The 18,166-nt window shown below is 39.7% G+C and overlaps 1 protein-coding gene across 2 annotated transcripts in view; it reads right to left on the bottom strand.

Annotated features, from left to right (window-relative positions):
* The window catches only part of gli1 (GLI family zinc finger 1), a 59,831-nt gene extending 43,514 nt beyond the window's left edge, over positions 1 to 16,317 (bottom strand). For both annotated transcript variants that reach the window (XM_089010821.1, XM_089010822.1), the window contains exon 1: positions 16,066 to 16,317. The gene's annotated coding sequence lies outside the window, so the exon portion shown is untranslated. The remainder of the gene's footprint in view (positions 1 to 16,065) is intronic.
* Between the last annotated feature and the right edge of the window lie 1,849 nt (positions 16,318 to 18,166).

Genomic DNA, 18,166 nt, shown 5'->3' with positions numbered 1-18,166 from the left:
TTTTTTTCTGTGTGTGAGCAGCGGCAGCCATACGCGCCAGCGTTCACTCAACATGGAATAACTCAAATGCATAGAAAGCTAGCTAACTAGCTAATAGCCAGCTAATAAATAACTAGGAAGATAGCTAGCTAGATAGCTGGCTAATAGATTAACATCTAGATAGATAGCCAACTAACTAGCTATCTAGTAGTTAGTTAGATATCTAATAGACAGCAAATAGATAGCTAGCTAGCTAGATAGCTTGCTACATAGCTAGCTAGATAGATAGACACCGTGATACCCGAAGCTAGTAAACAATGAACAATTTGAATACAAAAAGAAAAAATCCTTTGTAATGACTGCACCCAATTTGTCGGCTGGTGATCTTTTGCTGACAAAACAATTGGTTCAGACACACCCAAAATGCCAAATTAGGCAATGATAAATACAAGACACCTTTAACCTGGTAAAGATGATCTGAATGTTCTTGATCCTAACACCTGATTTCTTCTTATACTAAATGTACAAGATACAAGAATGTCTCATACTAAATGTACAAGAACTCAACAATAAATGATTTTTGTTTTCCTTTTCACCTCAATTCAAATAAAGTAATTGATTTGTAGAGTCCAAACAATTATCCAATAGTCACACAAACTCATCCTAGTTTCATCCAGAGGGCAAACCTCAACAAAAAATCCTTCGGTCACCTTTGAACATTCAAGTGTTATTCACTCACCAACCAAACATGCCAAAAGAAGTGTTTTTCTCACCACGGCAGGAATACAAAGCCACACACATACACACACAACCTCTATTCCGGGGCCTTTTAATGGACTACAGGTGCTGCCTAATAAGGGGCAATAAATGTGCCACAGCAGAGCAACTGCCGTGTCGCTTGCTGAATAGCAAGAACAGAAACGTAATGGTGGTGGACAAGGGGGTTGTCGGGGGCTGCTGGGGGAATCATCAGCGGTCGGGAAAAGTCCCATAAACCTGTTGCACCGTCATCAGTTTAGAGGACAATGGTGGTCCGCACATAATTGCTGTTATGAGACACAAAAGTGCACCTCTTTCTTTTTCACTTTCAGCAATTGTAGTGGGATGAGTTGTAGCAGAAGTAAAATTTGGTGTGCTAACTTTATTTACATTTTGGATAGAAGTGGGGACAGTATTTGTAGCGCTGTCCATTTTGGTCAACATGATATTGGCTGTAGTAGTTGTCTTAGTAGTAGTAGTGGCAGTAGCAATAGTAATAATAGTAATAACAGTAATAACAGTAGCAACAGTAATAATAGTATTAATAGTAAAAACAATAGCAATAGTAGCAGGAGTAGTAATAGTAATAATAGTAATTGCAATCGTAACAGTAGTAGTAGTAGTAATAGTAGTAATAGTAGTAATAATACTAATAATAGTAGTAATAGTAGTAATAATAATAGTAATAATAATAGTAATAATAGATGTAGCAACAGAAGTAATTCAAGAGAGCGCCGCGAGAGTGGCTGCCTTTGCAGCAACTCCTGTATTTTGTTTTTCTACTTCTTTTTTTCCTTTCCTCTTACTTTCATCACTTTACTCCTCTGAAATGTAAATTTCTCCACTGCGGGACTAATAAAGGCTAATCCAATCCAACAGAAGAAATTCTGGTCAAATAAATCCTAGTTGTAGTAGTAAGAATCGCAGCATTGACAGAAATCATGGTGCATTCACCTGATCGTGCCGTTATAACAAATTCCTGAAGTGTAAAGAAGGCCTCTCACAGGGGACTTCTACGCGTACAAACCACCAGACGGACTATTTACATTCGGCAAACCTGTGCTTGTAGCAGGTGCACCGCAGAATGAGCTCCCGAGCTCTGTAGCACTAGCCAATACATTGAAGGGGAGTTGAAAACTACATCAGGAGGAGCTGAAACAACAACAGCTGTGATGGCCGCATTGTCATCTCAACATTTGTTTCACGCCGAGTGCAGCGGAAGGTCATATCACGGCATGGAACCAACCTCCGAATCGCTACGAGATGTTGAGCATGTTAATATAATGTTAGCAACATTGAAAAACTAATAACAATTGTATTCCAATTATGCTTTTGTGAAGGATTTTACAGAAGGGGGTTGAACTTACACAGCCCAAGAAAGATGCCATAAAGCAACATTATGAAATAATTTAGATTTTCCGTTATAATAATGTTACCAACAAAAGTATGTCTTAACTCATTCACTGGCAGACCTGAGGCAAAAATGTGTCCACTCCAGTGCCAGGGTTTTTGTCATTGTCACTCAAATTCCAACACTCGCAGAATATTGAGTTTTAGGACTACATAACATTCAGTGCAGCGTAAGAAAGCTTAGACTCTCTTCTTTCATCAAAAAAAGAGTTAATTCCTAATTTATATGGGTCTGGAGTTATATGAGCTTGAAATGAGGGCGACTGTCCAAAGTATAATGCAATACATACATATTGGTTTATATAGCGCTTTAAAGGACAACCGACGTCTCCGGACAAGTTGTGTCCATAATTTATAAAATGGCTTCAAATGACTTCTACTGAGCGTATTTTACAAAGAGTCCACCGCATATAGCTATATTTTACGTTTTAAGACTCGCGCTGAATATTCAGGAAGTCTTGTTTTTGAGTTGGTGACAAGTCCGTACGTGACGTCACTAAAGGACCCATAAAAAAAGGGAACAAAAAAGTGACGTCGGTTGTCCTTTACAGGACAACCGACGTCACTTTTTTGTTTTTTAACTGACACCAGAAAAACGTTTTATAGCATCCAAAATACCTAAAACACGCAGTATGATATTTTTAGTCAAATGCAAAACACCAATAAAAATGACTTAAAGTGTCCAAAATCTGCAAAAAATTGAGCTGCGAATTGGGCATTTTCAGAAAGTCCCGCCCCCAGTTCGCATTGCTTGTGAATCAAAACAATGGCTTCAGATTCGGAGAATATGCTTTCTTGTTACACATCCAGTTATGAATATGATTCAAATAGTTCTGAAGAGGAAAGCATACATGTTTGCAATCGATTAAAGAATGTATTCTGTGCCATTATGAGGCAACATTGGGGGGAAATGGCCACCGAGCTCCCGTGAGGAGTGAATCACCCCGTTTCCACGGGCTGATAAATTCCTTACATGGAGCTTTGACGCGCTCTTCTGGCTCTTTCTGGTGCAACACGAGGTTTTCAGACCAAACAATCATTGACGTAATGGAAGGACTGCTACAATGTGTCCTTTTTTTCGGTCAGGGGCGTTCCGTTAGTGACGTCACGTATGGACTCGTCCCCAACTCAAAAACAAGACTTCAGGAATATTCAGCACAAGTCTTAAAACGTAAAATATAGCTATATGCGGTGGAATCTTTGTAAAATACGCTCCGTAAAAGTCATTTGAAGCCATTTTACAAATTATGGACACAACTTGTCCGGAGACGTCAGTTGTCCTTTAACAACAGCTGAAGCTATAGCAAAGCGCTAGTATAGAAAGCAATTTACATATATAAGGGAGGAAGATACCTCTGAAAGAAAATTCCTATCTTAAGGGATTTGGCAGAGGTATGTTCTCTTCTGAGAGACATTCCAGATTTGGTTTACATCTCCCCCCCCCCCCCCCGCCCAACCGCACCGCTAACCCTAACATTCTGCAAGCACACTAGCTCTCCTCAGTGGCCCGGCCCGCGGTGGCGGTATGAAACCCACCGCGGCCGTCACACCTGCGTCCATCCAGTCACAACACGTAGGCAGTATTCCTGCAAAAAAGACCCGCGGGGATGCTTTATGTGTGGCCAGAAACAACGCCACAATGAGTTAAAAAAAGGCAGCTGTGATTTGCTGTTGACATCAAATATGGACCCGCTAATTAGCATTAGCGTGTCCACCATATTGCATGTGTCAAATCCAAACTAATCGAAGTCAGTTGTCCGTACTTCGTAAAGTGACCAATGCTTCATTTTTTACCCATAAATATACACGTTATCATATTTGCCGAATTGATAGTCACCAAAACCAACAATTGTGAATATGTACATAAGAACTAGTGGATAAAACAAGTCTGCACAGTCCTGTTCAAATCCCAGGTTTTAGAGGAATAAAAAACGAGTTCACAATCATTTCAAAATAAGTTTTTGATGAACAATATCTGTGAGGTAAGACTAATAACATGTAAAGAAAAGACAATTACCGTCTTAACATCATTGACGGGTGTATGCTGACTCTCATGAGTTAGAATTATGATCCAAACACAGCGAGATCTCCATTTGTAATAGGGTGTGCACACTTGTGGAACCACATTGACATCCCTGTTTATCTTAACTTTTCCGCTTAATAAGATTAACATATGTTTTTGGAGTTATAGAGATCATACATCACATTAGAAAAGTCTCCAAGTTAGACCAGAATGAGGCCACAATTCTAACACCTTGCCACATTCGATATATGGTGGCACCAACACAGTATGGAGCTGTATTTGAGGTGTCTGAGCGTGTGTGTTTTAAACCACAGGGGGGCATGTTTTATGTTTAATCACATGTAATCAAATGACGAAGACTTCTTTACGAGCATCTTCGGCAAACAGGAAATGATGGCCCCTCCTCGCTGTAATTAATAGGCACAATTATGTAATCGGGGTGTGGTCTACAGTTTTCTGTAAACGGGACCAGATGTCCCCCCCCCAAAGCCCCGGCCACTTTCTCACTCCAAAGCATTAACTTGCCGTGATCGCTTACAGTGGGGTCAGCACCAGTGCTCGGGCCACTTTGGCCTTTTTATTCCTTCTCTTGTAAATAAAGGCCGGGTGATTTACAAGCCTCTCAATAATCGTAATACTTTCAAAGTCAATTAGCAGCCAGACACACAAAATGCCAGACTATGAGGAGGAGGAGGAGAAGGAAATGCTAGTGTTTCGTGTAACTTTTGATGGAAATACAGCGTTTGAGAACATAAGAAGAGGAATTTCGCAACGAATAAGGTCAAGAGGCTTTTTGGTAGTGGGTGGGTGAATTGAGAAATGACATCATCAGTGTTGATTACAATACTTTATTTTATTTTATTTATTTTTTGGAGTGGAAAAACGACTGACCAAGTTTTTTGTCGACCACCGACGTGGTTTTGAATATTTTGTTGATTGCTCGTTAATCACACAAAGAAGCTCAAGAAGCATTCCCGTTAGCTTGATCAGGCTAATCCGTGGATCTGGCAATTTTTTATGAACGCAACATTTCAATTTAGACTTTCTCTTTTCAGTCTGTTTTGAGATATTTCACTATTAAGAGAAGTGAACCATACATTTCTTCTCACAACCTATTTGCTGACTGCTAAGCTGTTTGCGCTGTAAACTAAAAGTAGAGGCGTGTGTGTCATTAATGCGGATGAACAAACAGAAGTTGCTAATGAGGTAACGCCAACTTTTTTTCAAAATTATATCATAGATGACCAACTTTTTTTTGTGAAAAATGAGTTTGCTTTGGTTGTAACTTCAACTGCTTATGTATTTGAGTCCATCTGTTTGCACTGTTTGAGTCTGAGGCTAATGTTGAATATTAGCCTCTCCCTAGCTAGCTAGCTTGCACTGTTTGAGTCCGATTTTGTGTACATTAACATTAGCCTCGCTCTAGCTAGCTGCTGACTGATTGACTATTCGAATCCACGTATATCCTCAATGGCATTATATGCTATTCATGTATTTATTTTGATGTAATATTTGTTTCTTTTTATATACAGTATTTACGAGAAAATCCAGAATGTATTTCGTTATTTTTGTTTAATTTGAGCATTAACAACCAAGGTTAACAATAATGCACATTCGCAGTCCAATGTTCTTGATATTAAGTTTAGTCTATCTCTGACTGTTGATGCTGTTTTCTGTGCTTTTACAATAATAATACATTTAATCTATAAGTGCCTTTCAAAACTCTCATGATCACTTTGCAGTCACGGGATCAGTTTTTCTGTGGGTGAACAGCGGCAACCATACGCGCCAGCGTTCACTCAACCCAGAATAATTCAAATAGACAGAAAGCTAGCTAGCTAACAGCTAGCTAGAGAGCGAGATAGCTAATAATAATAATAATAATAATAATAATAATAATAATACATCCACTTATAAGCGCGTTTCAAAACTGTCAAGGTCACTTTAAATTCACAGGATCAGTTTTTCTCTAGCTAATAATAATAATAATAATAATAATAATAATACAGTAAAGTCTCGTTATATCGATATCGGTTATATCGATAGTACTGCTTATTACGATACTATTTCTATGAACGCAAGGAGAAAATTTACATGCCGCAGGATCGGATATATCGATAGTCCGGTTATATCGATATTTTTTCAGACTCCCGAGAATATCGATATAACGAGACTTTACTGTAATAATAATACATTTAATTTATAAGCGCCTTTCGAAACTCTCAAGGTCACTTTAGAGTCACTGGATACGTTTTTTGCTGTGGGTGAGCAGCGGCAGCCACACGCGCCAGCTTTTGGGTGCACGTACGGACTCGTCGCCAACTCAAGCCAGAATAACTCAGATAGATAGAAGGTTAACTAGCCAGATTGCAAATAGATAGCAATTTGTATCCCGTCCACTTCTGAAAGGATGCCTTCAACACATGCTCCTAAATCCTGTGACTTTTATTTTTCATCAAATTGAGCCCCCCAACAATGTTATTTTTATTTTTTTAAAGAGAGAGGGGGTGATATTTTATCTGATCCTGGCAGTTCTTATCTGTTCTCTATTTATTTTTAGTACCAATCCAAGGAGTCAAACTCAAACTGTGAAAGATACAACAAGGTGGGAGAAAGAGAAAGATAGTCGAGTAAAACAACACCGGAAAATCATGTTTAGTCAACAAGCGTCAGAAAGTAAATCCAAGTGTATGGCAGTCAGGCAAGGCTGGCCGGGGCCAGGAACGCTTGACTTGGAAATGTGTTCCATCAAGGGGGGGGCGGACGTGGTGGTGGGGGTAGTCGAGCTCTTCGAGAAGCCAAGCCAGCAGTCGGCAACTTTCCCCTTGCTTTTTGGCTCGGGCGTCAAGCTGCCCTCCCTCCTCTCCTCCCTCCCGACAGCCCACCCAAGAAGAAGCAGTGGCAGCAGCCCATGGGCGTACACTGGAGCGGCTGCACATTTAAAACAACATGCATTGCACTCTCACTGTCAAATGCTTCTTCCCTTTCCAAAACATACCGCGCTTAATGCAAATGGAAAGTTTCGTGTCATCTTTTGCCAATCATAGTATTTTTTTTTTACTTAAAAAAAGATATTTCCGACAAAGAAGATAGCCTTTCACAGCGAATCCTTACGATCCTCAAAAACGTTGATGGTGTCAGCAAAAAAGCCTGTAGTCACCAATATGTCTAAGATACCTGATCCTGATTGTGACTCATTTGGGTTAGTCCCTTAAAAAGGAGTACAAGCTGGATGGATGCATGGCTTGAGGAGCCCCAGTGCAGAGCGTTATGTGGAACGGTCGCTGCTTGGAATTGAAGCGGATTTACGTGGGACAGGAGATGTGAGATGTCAATAGATGCTACAGCTTCGTGTTTAATTTCAAAGCGTAGCTTGTAGCAGACATGGATATTCCACCATGATGTCCCTGATCCACTGGTGAAAAGGAAGCTTCGATCTTCTCCTCTTTCATCTAGAACTGCTTCATACAACAAAGCGGGTGCAGAAAGTACTAAAGATTCAAGACTGTCTTTTGTGTTATGTCATATTATTCGTTATTTTGTTGTTTTTTTTACTTCAAGATGGCGCCGAGAGAGTGGCTGCCTTTTACTTTCCTTTCCTCTTACTTTCCTTTCCTCATACTTTCATCACTTTGCGGCTGTGAAAAGTAAATTTCTCCACTGAGACAAATGAAGGCTCATCTAATCTGATCTAAAACCTAGAAATGACACAAAATCCCATTTTTTTTCCCCAAAAATAATCGACTTCATGTTCATAGCGATCACATTGTTGTCGCCATCAATCTTACAATAAAACATTATTTCAACTGTTGTTTGATAGAATTTCCAACAAACACACACATATTTTCAGGGGTTCTCTAAAAAGCTTATTAAAAAAACAAGTTAAATTAATGCTCTAATTTTAAACACCAACCACCATGTAAATAATGTGAATTAGCGACATTATATAGTTATGTGCTAAATTTATACATATGTGCAAATGTCCCCATTGTGGGACTATTAAAGGCTTTCTGGTTCTGATTCAGAATGTCCCATACAATTTCTTACTTAAGTCTTATAAACTACATTTTTACACAATTATTGTCAACGTATATAAAATATGTATCTCAATATATGTACAAATGTTATCATATCTCATCCTGGTGTCTGTCTGGTGTGTCATGTGGGTAGCTAACTCGTCATGCTGTATTCTAAGATGCAAATATTCTATATTTCCACATTCGGCAAATTTGATATCTAGCTGGCTAGCTATCTATCTAGCTATCTATTAGCTAGCAAGCCAGCTTTCTATCTATTTGAGTGACTTCCGGGTTGAGTGAACGCTGGCGCGTGTGGCTGCCGCACTTACAGTTACAGTTACTGTCAAAAGCGAAATTTAACACGTTACCATCAATCCCTAAAGAGCGTCTTAAATCACTGATGGCACATCATGTCAAGGTGTCGGGTTTTGCGTGGAATCCTCCAGGCTCGTCCGTGACATTCCACGTGGAGCCTTGGAGGCTGCTAAAAGTCTGCAGAATGGGCGTCAGTCTGAATGCGCCGCGGTTGTAAATCTGAGGACGCTCGCTTGACCTGTGGCGAGCTGATGTGTGGGTGTATCGGTGACGGCGGTTGTAAGTCACACGTGCCAAGATTTCCTGTAATGACATCGGTTCTACTTGACATGGCGCCAACTACGCATCACATGTGATGATTAGAGGAATAAAAAATAAATAAATTAACATAAAATATTTATAGAGTCAAAATTATGTATGGGTGAAAATGACTGGGAAAAATATGTAAAAAAATATATAATTATTTTACAAAAAAACATCCTGTTAAAAAAAATAATTTTGATACATTATTAAAGAAGTAATTGAAATTCAGTTATTATAATAATAATAAGAAGAAGAAGAAGAAGAAGAAGAAAACTAAAAATAAAAATAATCTTCTTTCCCTTTGGGCTTTTCCCTTCAGGGGTCGTCACAGCGAATCAGTGTCCTCCATGTTGAGAGGTTTGATTGGCATGTTTGTTTTGGCCAAACCTTTACGTCGGATGCCCTTCCTGACACAACCCTCTGTATTTATCTGGGCTTGGGACCGGCACAAGAAGACACTGGCTTATGTCCCCTTGTGGCTACAGAACAAGCACTTCTGTGAACTTATTAAAGATGAAGATGCTCTGCACTTTCTTTTTTCCCGCAGCGGCCATTTTGTCACGCTGTTCAAATGTGCCTTTTTTTTCTTTTTTTGCTCTTTGGCTCAACTCTCTTTCGTCCCATTTAGTTTTTTTGTCTTTTCTCTTGACTTTATTTTTCTTTTTTCCTCCCTTCACTTCTTTTCATGTATCTAGCTATCCAGCTACCTACCTAGCTCGCTAGCTACCAATATCTATTTGCTATCTATTTGCGATCTAGTAGCTCTCTATTAGCTATCCAGCTGGCTAGCTAGCCACCGAGCTACATATCTATTTGCTATCTATTTGCTATTTGCGATCTATTAGCTATCCAGCAGGCTAGCTAGCTATCGAGCTAGCAACTCCGATCTTTAAATCATGGCTGTTTTAACTGCACCCTGAACAAGATCGCTACCGGGTAGACTGAAAATTTCACTGATTGATGTGGATGGTCTCATTGAAGCACATTTATCCACGTTGGCTGGGAGGAAGGTCAAAGTTTCATGCTCATTCCCGACAGTCTATTCTCCTCATTGTGTCCAGATTTATATAAATAAACAAAAAGAAGCCTTCTGGCCAAAATGATGGCATCCTTCTTTGAATGTCGGCTGACTGTGTTCACTACAGAATGTCAGAGAGCTTCTCCTGATAATACTCATAATTTGCAGTCTTCCCACAGGTTCAGAGGCTGATCGTCAATAATAATAATAATAATAATAATAATAATAATAATAATAATAATAAATAACTTTGCTGCTGTGAAATGTAAATTTCTCCACTGCGAGACTAATAAAGGCAAATCCAATCCAATAATAATAATAATAATAATAATAATAATACATTTATTTTCTAAGCGCCTCTCAAGGACACTTTTTTTCTTCAACTTTTTTTCTGCAAGCTATATAGATTTTTTTTCTTTTGTTTTAATTATTGCGACATTTCCAGTTTCAATGCGAAAAAAGTACAGTATTTTGTGCAGTACAAAAACTACAAAAAAATCCACACAAGAGCAAAAAGTTACCAATATTGCATAAATTGTGGTGCTATAACTCACTCAGAACGGAACGCAAATGTTGCAGCAACACTTGTAGACAGACAGTGTCTTTGAGATGTTTTGAAAGGCGCTTAGAAATTAAATGTATTATTATTATTATTATTATATAACAGTACTTAGTCTCATATGTTCTTCATCTTCTGCAAAGAACAATAAATCTTATAATACTGTCTTTTGTGACAGGATACATCTTTGTTTGTGAGGCACATTCCCAATGTTTGCGCCATGGCGTGCTAACGTGATACCGTACACCGCGTCGACGTTAAAAGGGCACGGCATGTTGAGGAAAGCTGCCAAGTCAATGATGATATCTCCTCTCAGATAACACGCTTGTTGGTCGGCAAGGTTCCATGGCCTTCTTCTGTTTTCTTTTCTATGCTAGCATCTTAGTGTGGTAAAAAAAATGCATCCTGACATAATCCCTGCTGAGAATTAGACTGGGCTATTTTTTTATAATTAAGATTCAGTTCAAGTAATAGCATTTAGGAGTCCATTGATGCACTCAATTATTTTCAAGACTTGAAAATGAAAAGCATGACGTGGAGCACCAGTCCCGAATTTGTTTGGGTTTTGGTTTTTCTTGCTTGGTTGACGATAAAGCGCTGACCAGACCACTGGCCATGTTTTTTTCCCTTCCAGAAAGGGGCAGCCTTTCCCTTTTTTCCATGTTAGCGCTTCAGCTGTTATTAAAGCCCTATATAAACCAATATGTCTGTATTTCATTGTATTTAGGACTAGCTGCCCTCATTTCAAGCTCATATAAATCCAGTCCCATATAATTTAGGAATTAACTCTTTTTTTTTCTGATGAAAGAAGAGATTCTAAGGTTTCTTACGCTGCATTGAATATTTATGTAGTCCTAAAACTCAATATTCTGTGGGTCCCGGAATTCAAGTGACAATGACAAAAACCCTGGCACTGAAGTGGACACATTTTTGCACATGTCTGGCAGTGAATGAGTTAAAAACCACCTGTGACAAAAAATTGCTTTTCTGTCACAGTTAAGAAAGCCGCACGGCGGGAATAAAGGCGATTTTGCTGAGCATCGTCCTCGTCGCCTCCCCGCTTCTACGGGCATACTTCTTTGAAGGGACAGACAGCTGCTATTAAAGCCTAATTGTTTCAGGTTCACGGGGTGTGAAAGGGCCTGATTGAGGGGCTGTGATCCCAGTGAGGGTGGTCTCACTCTCTCTCATTCTCTCTCTCTCTCTCTCGCTCTCTGGAAGGTTGGAAGAAGAATCATGTCGGTATGGGGTGAACGATTGCAAGGTGTCACGTGACACATGCTTTGGCCCAGAATGGAATCTGGACAAAAAAACACACCCTGTGTGATAACTTGCTCTACCTTCCACGCACACGCGAACCCTCAATCAGTGCTGCGTGTGTAGCACTGATAAGCAACTCATCTTGGCATTTGATAAAAGCAGAGTGGAGGCTCCTCTGTCCTAATAGGAAGACGGCTCTTTTCTGTGTATACTCTATTTGTTTGAAACAAGTTCCTATTAAGGAGCCTTTTGGCCTTCAAGCACTTGATAAAGAGCCGGGAGGGGTGTTAAGGGGGTAGGAAGGTCAAGAAGAAGACCCCCGCCACCCGCTTCCCGGATCTTTTCACATTTGGCCCAAGGAATAGTGCCTCCTCCATACGGTCCCCTAAACTTGTCTCCTCAAAGTTGAAGCGGGAAGACAAAAGTTAGCTTTCTAGCTCGCTAGTTAGCTAGCGATCTAATAGCTATCTAATAGCTAGCTAGCTAGATAATTAATAATAAAAATAATAATACATTTCATTTATAAGCACCTTTCAAAACTCTCAAGGCCACACGCGCCAGCGTTCACTCAACCCGGAATAACTCAACTAGTGAGAAATCTATCTATTAGATAGCTAGCCAGCTAGCAAGGTTTGTATCTATTTGAGTTGAGAAATAACTCAAATAGATAGATTTGTATCTATTTGAGTTGAGGAATCTATTAGATAGCTAGCCAGCTATCGTGCTATCTAATAGCTAGCTCGCTATCTAATAGAAAGCTAGCGAGCTAGCTATCTGATAGCGCGCTATCTAATAGAAAACTAGCTAGCTGGCTAGCTATCTAATAGATAGTTAGTTAGTTAGCTAGCTAGATTTCTATATATTGGAGTTATTCCGGGTGCTGCTTACCCTACAGAAAAACTTATCCTATGACTGTAAAGTGACCTTGAGAGTTTTGAAAGGTGCTTGTAAATGAAATGTATTATTACTATTATTATATTTAATGTAAACTTCAAATCGTTCCATAATTGTTGCCTATGTCTTCAATTAAAACGATGCTGCTAACGATTTTTGCAGCCTATGTAGTCATCATATTCCACAGCCAGCCGACAGTCAATCACATTGCTACAATTCATACACGGATTGTATTTTTTTGCATATAAATACCTTCAATATCTGGAGTGCAAGCACGTGTTGCTCATTTCATTTCAACAGATGAAAGGCATCTTTATCATATCAAAATCCAGATATGAATATTCATAACATCCAAATGAAGATGATATCAGTCACGTGTTCTTGTCATGCTTGTGTTGTATGTGAATCTCAATTCAACCAACATCATTTATCTTTTTGAGTTTTGAGTTGATCGACAATTAAAACCCGCTAATGACAATCATCCTAACCAACTGCTCACGATCAACAAATCCACGTCTGTTTTCGCTATTAAGTACAGACCAGCGGTACACAAATATTATCTTTTACAATATTACATGACCATATTTATGCAAAAATCACTAGCAGTGGATAAAATAGCAGACTTTGTCGAAATATTCAGGCAACCTGAGCGCGGATGGCTGTTTGTTGAATGAATGAATGAATGAATGAATGAATGAATGAATGAATGAATGCCAGCATATTTTTGTGAATTAGTAAAAACACATAGCATGCGACATGGTTGTAACAATTACAGTCCAGGCTGTAATTGTCGCTGGGTGTCCATACATCACATAATGGAAAGAACAGATGCCAAAGTCATGGCCCAGGGGCCAAATCTGGCCCGCCACATGATTTTATTCGGTCCTTGAAAACAAATCAAATATGTTATGTGTCATGATGCTTGCTAAAGTCCGAACCAAAATTTCAAATTGTCGTATGTAAACCACAATAATAGTCATTAACTCTGAATGCCAGACGAAAATGTGTTCATGCCAGTGCCAGGGTTTTTGTCATTGTAACTCGAATTCCAGGACCCACAGAATATTGAGTTTTAGGACTACATCAACATTGAATGCAGCGTAAGAAACCTCTCTTCTTTCGTCAGAAAAAAAGAGTTAACTAGAACCGGAAATGGACGGCTCTGTCCTCGCTGTCTTGTACAATCCAGCTGAATTGACAAACGCAGCAAAAGAATAGAATGTGAAATGAGTCGCATTCTTTAACTCAGCGTCTTCAAAGTTATGGGTGAGTTTATTGTTGTTACATTTTATCGTGATGGCGGTTCACTTTGTTTTTCTACTTTTAGGGCTGTTAGGATTTTTTTGCTTTGGCTTTTTGCAGTCTAAAGTTGCACTGAAAAAGAAATCCAAGATGGCGCCCAAGTAGGCAGCCCTCAGCAAGTGCTCTTGCTTTTTTTGTTTTTGTGTTATCTTTTGTCACTTTGAGTTGTTGTGCGTCATGTGGAAGGGTCCGGATTGTTTTTCACCATTGTTGGCCACAACACTTATCAAGGAGGAGACTCTGCTGAGCGGTTGCGCCTTTTCGGCAACACAAATATGCCAGCACTGTTTTTGATTGAATGTCGGTGCCATTTGGCTGTTATCGCTGGAGAGCTCTGTGGCGATTGGGCTTTTTTTGCGCCTGTATTGGGCAGCATTTTCACAGCCTGGCTTTGTTCAGCGGAAAGATTGTATGCGAAACTGTCGCGGCTTGGAATTGAAGCGGAAGTGAGACAATCTCTTTTCGTCAATGAATGCTACAGCTTTGTGTTTGCTTTCATCATTTACCTTATAGCAGATGTGCACATTTAAGCATGACGTCCTTGATTCAAAAGGACACTTTTATCCTCTCCTCTTTCTTCTACAACTGCTTTATACAACAAAGACGGTGCAGAAAGTGTTTTAAACTGAATAATGTCTTTTGTGTTATGTCACATTAATTGTTAGTTTTTTTGTAGTTGTTTAAATACAATGTTGTATTTCAAACCTCCATCAGGTGTACTATGTCTTTGTTGGACAAGTTAAGATTGAGTACTTTGTTTATTGGATTGGATTTACCTTCATTCGTCTCGCAGTTGAGAAATTTACATTTCACAGCAGCAAAGTTATGAAAGAAAGATGAGAGGATTGCAAAGGCAGCCATTTTAGTATAAACCGTGCCTTGTTACACAAGAATGATGAAATGGCTTTTTGGGGAATCTGACTTTAAAAAAATAACTTAAGGGAAGCTCCAAAATGTCCGTCATCTATTTGTCATTTAAGTTTAGACAAATTGATTCATTGTTTTGTTTTTTTTTACCTTCTAACAGTCGTTTACTGTTGTTGTTGTTGTTGTTGTTGTTGTTGTTTTGTTGTTTGTTTTACATTGATGGCCAACATTTTAAATCATTTCTCTTTGGCTTTTTGGCAATTCTGAATTTCAAACATCACTTAGGCATATAAAGCTTTGGACTGAAATTTAGGTGAGTCACATCATTGTTTTGACCCTAGTGTGTGAAGATCAATCAATTTGGCTTTAATGTTGAACGGCTCTGAAGAATTAGAAAAAAATGGGCTTTTTAGGGACTCAATCAAGCTTTGTAGTTGCAATCTCCATCGTATTGTGTCCTTGTCATTCAAGTTAAATCTTATTTTTGATGTTTTTGATGTAAATCTTGTTTTTGATGTTTTAATATGAACAACAGTTCATTTGTTCCGGCTTGTGTGACAGTCAATGTTTTTTTAGGATTAATTTGCATGACACTGTCTGATACTTCCAATCTTTTGGAATTTTTTGAGACTAAAGTTAGATAAAATGTTCAAACAGTCACTTGGCCATATTACTTGCATGAAGCGCAATTCATTTGTTGTCACATTTGTATGACAGTCAAGGTATTAAAAATTCTTTCTCTTTGATATTTTTGTGGTGGCCGTTTGCCAGAGTCAATTGATTCCCAAAATTTACTACGACGGGCGACGAAAACAGCCCCCACTTTGAAAATGTGCACCTCGAATGCATTTTCTTGCTATTTCATCACAAACCAATTGAGTTGTCTCAATTGCATGTGGGTGCACCATTAAACCCACGCGTGGCTTGTGCGCGTGTGTATTTAGCACTTTTGCGGTAAATAAATTAGTCTTCTATTGAGTGCTGTGTTGACGCTCTTGGACGCGGGGTGTGGGGGTTCTAATCTGTCCACAGATTAGATTAAAAACCCCTTTTCAATTCAGGTTAGACCTCAAAGTAGAAATTGTGCACATTTTCGGGCAGTTGGGAGTGCTGTTTTTAAAGAGGGGGACGGGGTTAAAAGTGGGAGGGAAGGGGGGGGGTTACATTTGGGAATGATATTGGCACCTCAAGTATTTCAGGTTACAAGGAACAGCTGTTGGACACACACAGACAGACAAACATTCGCACTGATGGACCCCCCCCCCCCCCCCCCCCCAATAGCTCCCCCAAAAGTGCAGCAATTGAAGGCACTCCATCATTTCAAGAAGTGCTACAAAAAAGAAGTCACTTCACTTACCACAACCTGCATCAAACTTCACAAAATCCTTGCAAGAGCTTCCCAAATTCCACTTTTGCTCTCTTTGCGTTGTCGGATGCGAGAAATCCGGATTGTTTCTTCCCACGCGCGCGCGATGCTATCCTCTTTGTTCAAACTTTGCCTTCTTTTCGTTCGTTATTTTAAGCTAACGTCTTCGTTCAACTTCCCGAGGGGAAGCAAAAGCGTCGGAGGTCCATGTTCGGCAGCAACAAGGGAGTCCCGCAAGTTGACTCGTTCAGCCCCTCCAAACTCGTAATGCACCCCCCCCCCCCTCTCTCTCTCTCTCTCTCTCTCTCTCTCTCTCTCTGTCCCCCCCCTCTCCTCACCCCCCCCCTTCCATGCCTCCACAGTCTGCGGACCACCCCGAAACAGGAAGTTCACTTTTTGTTTTTCTTGGAGGAAAAAGAAAAGAAAAAGACATCCAACCACGATGCTGCTTCTCTGCTTTTCTCCTCCAAACGTAGAAATCCACGCACAACTTCAAAATAACTTGGACGACGTTTAATTAAAAAAATACATCAAACTTGTTTCCATCATTATAAATCCAATCAGGCACGACGCCATTTTCTGTCATAAGTCATTCAATATGTAACTTGATTTTTTTTTGGTGGGGTTTATAACATTGTAAATTCAGCGTGTGTGGTTTTACTGCATGTGGATGCTGCGCACATTGCTTCGAATCAACCGCAAAACGCGGAGTGGAATTCGGAGATTGCGTGCGCGTGTGATAATTTATTAGGTAGAATACATTCTGACAGTCGAGCGAGAACCAAAAACAGCTGTATCAGCAATCTTGACTGTTGACAGTGTCAGATTGGATTAGTTTTCGTCCGTATGTACAGAATTCGTCAACACACTCGTAACTGAAAGTAATCACGTCTCAAATTAACTAAATTTAGTAAAGTCAAAGGAACCTATTAGCACACCGTGTATTTCACTCCTAGCCCTTCAGTCATGCTACGTCTCAATCAATCACCTGCGAGTATGGTGTGCTATTTCTACACGTCCACTAGAGGGTGCTGTTGACTAGAAAATAACTTGCGACTTGAAGAAATTTACCGTCATTAAACTGTTCGAATTTTTACTATGAACGTGTGAGTTCAGGACAACCTCATAAATTTGCAATATTTTTTTTACAATTTCTGCTAGCTTCTGAACTGTCCAACCTTTCTTAATAATATCCATCTATTCTTGAAAAGTCCGTCTTGAAAATAGGTTTAATAGTAAATCTGCAACCAAATCCATTTCTTCTCCTCCTTCAGCCATGGTGGGTTGAATGGTGGGTACTAAATCAATACAACAAAATATTTTGTTATGCAGCTCGCAACAGATACAGTGTGCTAGCTCTGGCCAGTATGCGTTTATCACTCGCAGCTAGTGGATACTATGATTGGCTAGTGTCTAGCCAACTATGATTGGCTAGTGTCTAGTGTCTAGCCAATCATAGGAATGACAAAACTCCATTGTGCACTCTGGCCACTTATGCAACTGAATTATTTGTTTCTATTGGCTTTATCCTCTCTCCCTCCCCCCCCCTCTCTCTCTCTCTCTCTCTCTCTCTCTCTCTCTCTCTCTTCTCGCTCTCGCACTCGTTCTCTCGCTCTTGCTCTCTCTCTCTGCTGTGTTTGCCCTGGGATACAGTTACCTCAATAACTGGATCAATGCCTCAGCCATAAAAAAAAGTTTCTTATTCTTCGCGCTGGCTGAGGCTTCTCTGCGTTGTAATGTTTTGACTCTTTCCTCTGCTGAGGGCAGCAAGATAGAGATTTTGTGTGTGTGTGTGTGTGTGTGTGTGTGTGTGTGTGTGTGTGTGTGTGTGTGTGTGTGTGTGTGTGTGTGTGTGTGTGTGTGTGTGTGTGTGTGTGTGTGTGTATATATATATATATACAGTAAAGTCTCGTTATATCGATACGCAAGGGAATCCGAAAAAAAATATCGATATAACCGGGACTATCTATATATCCGATCCTGTGGGGGGGGTGCGTAAATGCGGCATCTTTGTTATGGCATGTAATTTCATCACTGGGTTCATGGATTGCGTATCTAACATGTTTTTTGTACAGTAGTGAAGTGAAAAATA

This window comes from Hippocampus bargibanti, linkage group LG12, assembly GCF_051943395.1.
Source record: "Hippocampus bargibanti isolate YZ-2025 linkage group LG12, ASM5194339v1, whole genome shotgun sequence".
Taxonomy (NCBI): Eukaryota; Metazoa; Chordata; class Actinopteri; order Syngnathiformes; family Syngnathidae; genus Hippocampus; species Hippocampus bargibanti.
Note: the sequence above shows the minus strand (reverse complement) of the source record. Positions and strands in the feature narration are given on the sequence as shown.